We start from the raw sequence: 5846 nt of genomic DNA, 5'->3' as shown, positions 1-5846 counted from the left end.
TCTGTCAGGCGTTGTGTGGAGGCGAGGAAGAAGGAACCCAAACGCAGGACTCACAGGTAGGTGAAGACTGGTGAAGGTTTATTATAAGGAGTGGATGAACAGAGGGTGAACGGACACTGACTGGCTGGATCACTGAATGGCTGACTGAACTAAGAGAACACACGGGAAGGACAACATCACACGAACATCAATGACACGACCAAGAACTGGTGAAACCGAGGAACTTAAATACACAGGTTGAATGACGACAATGATTGGAAACAGGTGAGTACAGAGCTGAACATAATCTGACTAATGACACGAGAGACAAGCTGACACGGGGAAAAAACAGGAAGTGAAAACATTGATGTGGCAAAACTGAAAACACTGGGTCACCGACCCAGGAACCCTGACAGGAACACAGTGGAAAGAAACTATAACATTCGGATTGTCTACATTCGAAGGAACTACTTCCTCTTCCGCCTTTCATAGTCATGTGCGAAATACGGCTGTATAAATGTCTCGCAGCCCCTTGGCGTGCACACTCACAACAATGGCTGAGCGTGATTGTGCGGACGTATTTTACCTCCACAAACAGCTGAGACGTGGTTTGCGATACATGTGGCAAAAAAGTGAGGTGTTCCTGCAACATCACTGACCTTGTCAAACACCTCAAAATAAATGTCAAGAGATTTATTCTAAAGACACATCTTCAGCTAAGAATCTAAAGGTAGAAACACACAGACGCTGCAGTTTTTACTTGCAAGGGCGATCACAGAACGCTCACACCAGAGTGGGGGCCCTGTGATGTGCGCTCTGTCTCCTGCACCTGCCTTTATTTATATACAAAAGTAATACAACAGTGAATACGTCTATTCATTAACAGAGGAATGTTAGTATGTGGGGAGTGAAGATAAAAGTGGTTCAGGTGTATGTGTGTGTGTGTGTGTTATTCTGAAGGACGTTGCCCCTCTTCTTGAAGATAAGAGCATCCAGCTCCCCTCTTCCTGGCAGGAGTGAAATGATAACAGCTTGCTCAGCTATTATCACTGTGAGAAAGAATTTATAAAGCAAGTCTTGATTCCAACAACAGTCATAAAAGGGTCATCATGCAGTATTCTATAATTTGCAAACTTATATCACTAAAAGATTATACTGACTACTAAGTACAATTTTCTAAATCATATCACAGAATATGACGAGGGTATGTTGAGGCGAACTAAAGAGGAGGAGAGGGACAGGTGCTGCTAGGGCGAGACAGATGTCTCTCACGGAGTCCTTTAGTGCTGCAGGCAGGCAAGGTGTTCAAATAGCGCAACTTCAGATTTTTTATTTCTATATGATGAACTCTGCATTATTAAGTGATAAGAACAAGTAATCTGATGTCCTGTAATCATTATGACGCTATAATTTGAGATACAACAAATAAAATAAGTTTTTGTACAGTAAGTACAGTAAGTATCGGTATCGGATCATTATCGTCGATACCACCCTGGATATTACTTGGTATCAGATCGGAAAGGAAATCAGTGGTATCGCACATCACTAGCGTTCTGCTTCGTGAAATGTGCCTGAAAATTTGTATTATTCTTATTATTATTCAAGAAGAGCTGAAAGCAATAAAAGCCCCTCTAGCTAGATATGTAATCACCATGTTGTCTTTTACCATTTTGTTAAGGAAATTTATGATAAAAGGCACTTGGTGGGAGTCTAGATCAGGGGTCCCCGATCCCAGTCCACAAGGGCTGGTGTCCCTGCAGGTTTTAGATCTCACCCTGGGTCAACACACCTGAATCACACAATTAGTTCATTCCCAGGCCTCTGGAGAACTTCAAGACATGTTGAGGAGGTAATTTATCGATTTAAATCAGCTGTGATGGATCAAGGACACATCTAAAACCTGCAGGGACACTGGCCCTCGTGGACTGGGATTGGGGACCCCTGGTCTAGATGAACTATTGTCAAATCGAATAGGTGCATGGAGCCATTGTAGTTTGGCTCCAAGAACACAGTTTAAAGATTTATTGTATCATAACCCTTCAAATCTTGGGAGACTCATCAGATTTTCGGCTGCAGTGTTGGTTTGATTGTGTTTCTTTGTTCCCTGAACTGCAAAGAAGTTTCTTTTCTTGTAGAACTGGTGATTCTAAAAGATGTTGATGATTCCTTTCAGTTCATTGAGGTGATTTTTAAAACAGTCTCTTGTTAGATCATATGTATTAATCCGGTGTCTGCAGAGACAGCTGTCAGGAGCATGGTTGTTGTTTCTTTAATATTCTAGGGATGCACAGCATGCATTTGTGTCACACAGTACTTACTTATTTTGCACCTGCTTGTGCAGAATACTTAGAGAAAACATTCTGTACAAACAACTTGAACAGCATCATCATCATATTTCCTACACCACGGACTCTGCAAATGTCTGCGTTGCTCAACCAGTCCCTGGGTGTGACTCCACAGGGCATATGTGTAAATGTGTGATAATAATAAATCCCGATGAACACAATGCGTTTTCTTGTCTTTCTGAACTCAAAATGAGAAATCCTTTTGCTGCTCTGCCATGCAAAAAATTGTGAGTGGTCAATGTGAAAGCATGCAAAGAACACAACCTTCAACCGACCTTTCTGTGTGTCCATAGCATGTGTCCATTTGTTTTGGCAGCTGGTATTTGTGTGGAATGCAGCATATAGCAATGAAAACAATGTCATTACTAGTTAGTAAGATCTACCATACACCGACTCCACACACACACACGTTTCCCCTCGCTTACTCTGTAAAGACATGTTTATGTGAAACATTATATAAAGTTAGCCAGTACACATGAGTGAATCTCTACATTCATACAGCACAGAATTCTTTCACATTTGAAATGTACACTTATATATATATGTTACAAGTATTCAGATCTTCTTTAATTGTCTTGTTTCTCACATGCACATAGAAGGTGGGCCTCAATATCCCTCTCAATATTTCTGTGCTTTAGATTTTAGATTTTTTTGGGAGAGTGGAATGCCAAGTTATTTGGTAGGGCTAGCAGGCTTGGTTAGCAAACTGCATTCATATACTGTATAGATCCTTCGTAACAGACTAATAAATTACTGAAAAAACCAAGTACACACTTCTTAAATGGGGTGTACAACACAGCAGACCATATTGCTTGTCATGAATTTTGTCACGGTTCGCTTGAGGACTCACACGCAGGACTCAGAGGCACAGTATTTATTACAATTCCACCAGGTGTATTTACAAACAGTGCAGGGGGGGTAGTGCTATATACAAAGCAGTGACAGGGAAAAAGGCTCCGGGGAAATCCAGGGAGGGAAAAGACACTCGCTCTTCTTCTGACTCTCTCCAGACACTCACACAAAGGAATCCGCTCGGGGAATGCAGGGTCGGGTCCAGGGGATCTATGTACATAAAGAAATACACGTCAGAGGTTTTGCACAGGAAAAAAGAGAACTTGCTCAGAGCCGGGCTGCACTGACGTGAGTCACACTCAACGATCCAGCGATGAGTAGAAGCCACTCCCTGGCTTAAATGCTGGCTGCGCTGATGAGGCCCAGGTGTTTCCTCTTCAGAGGGGCGTGGGTCGAGGGCGTGAACCCACCATGAGTTCCGCCCTGGCGAGAGAGCGAGAGAGAGAGCAAGAGAGAGAACTACTAGTCAGCGGCCTGCTGATCCCCTGGCCGTGACAAATTTCCTTTAAAATGTTTCTAAAAGGCAGCAACACACAGTCAGAGTTAAGATTTTCTATCTACTTATCATGGGTGAATGTCATTGGGCTTTTTATGATTTCTTTGAACTGTTCTGTTTACATGATGGAATGATCGTACAACACACATTTTTATCTTAATTAGCTGCAGAAGTTTGATACCATTTTATGCCACTGGAAAGTGTCTCTCTCACTGGCAGAGCAATTCTTGTTATCATAGGATTCATTTAGATGAGATTCTGCAACCAGTGGCAATTCCATATCTCCACAATCTGCAACCGAACTCTGTCCTCCAAGATGACAATGCTAGCCCCCGCAGAGCTAGCATAATGAAAAACTACCTCCAGCATTTGGGAGTAGAAAGGATGGAATGACCTGCCTACAGTGCTGACCTCAATCCCATTCACCTCATGTGAGATCGGCTTGGGCGTTACCAACACAACCACGATGGCAGACTTGTGACAAATGCTGGTTGAAGGGATGCCCTCCAACAGCCATGTGTGACCAATCTAGTGACCACTATAAGGACCCCCATGGGTGGCTGTAGCTTAGGAGGTAGAGCAGGTCATCTGCTAAATATATATGTATATTTTTGCTAATAAATATACATATATTTATTAGGGGTGCAACGATACTCGTATCGATATTGAACCGTTCGATACAGTGCTTTCGGTTCGGTACGCATATGTATCGAACAATACAACATTTTTAATTTATTTTATCAACTTTCCTTCTGACGGTGCTGTCTGTGTTGAGCGCTCAGTGGATCTGCGCTCGACAGTGCAGCCAAGGCGGAGTAGTCGAACACAGATTCACTGAGTGCAGGGCAAGCTAGCAGACAGAAGCTAAGCTCGTTGAAACATGGCAAATTGAACCTCCCCCACCCTCATTCAGATCTGGCGTTTGGAACTATTTTGGTTTTCAAGTGACGTATGACCCTGAAGGTAAGCGCGTCATGGACTAAAGTAAAACAGTATGTCAGATGTGCCAGCAATGCTCAATTACATGGGTGGGAGCTAGTGTGTTAGCGCAGTTAGCTCGTTAACGTGTTGGCCGTCCAGCCCCACGCACGGGGTGATCCGCGTTAGCTCGTTAACGGAGATTTGCCGTGTTGTGGCGTTAACGTCATTTCAGATTAACGCTGACAGCACTAGTGGGAACACAACGAATATGACTGCACATTTACAACGACATCATCCTCGTGCAAAGACAAGTGGACGCAGACAAAAACAACAAGCACGTGCAGCAGATTTCATCGACTGCGTTGTGACGACAGACACAGACTGGCTGGAAACTGGATTTATTTCTAAAAGACAAAGTGCAGCAGCAAAATCAGTGTCACACAGCAATAGCAGGCCTCTCCTCATTCCAGTGTGGAATCCATGCCGCTCTTCTTACAATATATAAAAGAAAATACAATCTATCAAAACAACAGCCACTTTAAAATCAAATGTTATAGTGGGGTAAAACAGAGACAAATATGAAGCCACTAATAATAACTTGTAATATTTAAATCCCCACTAAGATGGATTAATTACACAATACATATTCAAACAACTTTAACTTTTCCCAACATGGCTGAAAATACTATTCAGTGTGCAGCCTCAGGTCATGTAACTCATTATACGCATAAAACAAAACCTATACATTTACATATACCTAAAAGACAAAGTGCAGCAGCAAAATCAGTGTCACACAGCAATAGCAGGCCTCTCCTCATTCCTGTGTAGCACAAGTAAGCAACACATAAACGGATGGTGTAACAGATAAAACGCAGTTCCAATTGCTATTTTCCTCGTTCAAAGCAATCAAAAACACTTTGGGAGCTTTTAGCCATAAGAACTAATACTTAGCAACGACAAATACACCAAATTTAAACGTATAATTTAGTACAGGGAGAGGAGCTGCAGAAAGTGTGCCTCACCAGTGTGGAATCCATGCCGCTCTGGCTGGGAAACCCACACGTGCAAACATGTTTACAAGTGGTGTCACACTGATTAATGCCCCACTTCAACAGTGACACGTGGAACCCTAGTTTTACAAAAATTTAAATTTACACAATAAAAAAAATAAACTATATACAATACAGTTTGAGAATGTTCACACTCAGTATATTATATCTCAGCTACATACTCCCCCCCTGAACTTCTCAAAA

At 42.4% G+C, this 5846-nt stretch overlaps 1 long non-coding RNA gene across 1 annotated transcript; it reads right to left on the bottom strand.

Moving 5' to 3' along the window:
• Positions 1-4975: 4975 nt before the first annotated feature.
• On the bottom strand, positions 4976-5643 carry LOC146524132 (uncharacterized). Its single transcript, XR_014876496.1, has 2 exons — positions 5351-5643; positions 4976-5081 (listed from the first exon to the last, which is right to left on the bottom strand). It is a non-coding gene; the product is annotated as an uncharacterized LOC146524132 (long non-coding RNA).
• Between the last annotated feature and the right edge of the window lie 203 nt (positions 5644-5846).

The sequence above is a fragment of the Neolamprologus multifasciatus genome, chromosome 2 (genome assembly GCF_963576455.1).
Source record: "Neolamprologus multifasciatus chromosome 2, fNeoMul1.2, whole genome shotgun sequence".
In the NCBI taxonomy this organism is placed as follows: Eukaryota; Metazoa; Chordata; class Actinopteri; order Cichliformes; family Cichlidae; genus Neolamprologus; species Neolamprologus multifasciatus.
The sequence above is the reverse complement of the archived record's forward strand: the minus strand, read 5'-3'. Positions and strand labels throughout refer to the sequence as shown.